The sequence below is a fragment of the Syngnathus acus genome, chromosome 4 (genome assembly GCF_901709675.1).
Source record: "Syngnathus acus chromosome 4, fSynAcu1.2, whole genome shotgun sequence".
NCBI classification, from domain to species: domain Eukaryota; kingdom Metazoa; phylum Chordata; class Actinopteri; order Syngnathiformes; family Syngnathidae; genus Syngnathus; species Syngnathus acus.
In genome coordinates, this window is record NC_051090.1 from 1,874,006 (window position 1) to 1,875,152 (window position 1,147).

Below are 1,147 nucleotides of genomic sequence, written 5' to 3' on the forward strand. Positions count from 1 at the left end.
CCAGAATACTCACCAGTAGTTTTGCCTCACGCTTTTCTTCTATTGCGTTGAAATATTTTATTATAAAAGCTCAAACAATTTGATATTATGTCAATTGATCTCTTAAGATGTTTTTGATTGAAATAACTTGATATTTTGGAATTGTATAGAAGCTTACCGAGTTTCCAAACGAAACTTATGTGAGGAATGCAAACTATGACTGCCTCGCACAAGTCTAATGACTAATGATACGCTTTTGTCAATATGTTAAAATTATGACCTAATTTACTGCAAGCAGTGGTTCAACCGTTGTTGTTTTTTTCATTTAAATATCATTAAATCTGCTCCTGTTTACACGAAAGATAAGTTGTTTGATGTTTTGCATTTTGTTTTCATTTTGTGTAATGAATGTGAAATGAAGTCTCATTCCGAACCATGATTTGAATACTGAACCCAATGTGCAAAATTGTAAATCCTCTTTTGCGCTTGTCATAATGACTCATAATGAGTTACATGATGAGATTATCAGTAATTGGCTTTAGTCGTGAACAGAATTGTGGACAGAGTGCCAGTTTTTGAGCAAATATTGATTTGTCATTTCTGCAAGTTTGTTTTTTCTGTGTCCATGCACCTAAGGCCCAAAGATAAATGTTCTAGCCACAGAATATTTTTATATGAGGGCTTTACTTTTTCTTTTTTCTTTTCACAGTGAAGTGTGCGTCACAGTTGGGATACTTGCACAAGTTATACGCAATAATGCAAAAGTTCTTCCATCTAAAAATAGTTTTCAGTTTTGACTGAGGGGTATTGATTTAACACTATTTTCTGACAGTAGTTGTGGTTACTTTGCAGTGAATTGCACTGCATCATATTGAGGGATAATGTTTTGCTTTCTCGTGCAAACATGTGAAAATCAATTGATTTTTTTGAAGCCATGTCACTTATATCGATTTCTAAAGATGATCCTTTCCTTTTATTCGAATGTATCTTTTTAATGAATCTGAGTGTCACGATTACATGGAGGTGGAGCACCGGCGCATTGAGCAGCCCCCCCCCCCCCTCCTCCGAGGGGGTGGGGGGTGATGACTGAGGGGTTGGCCCCCGCTGATTCAGAGGTTAGGAATTTGCATTTGATTGCTGTTTGTCAACCAATGGCCTGAGTGTGCAG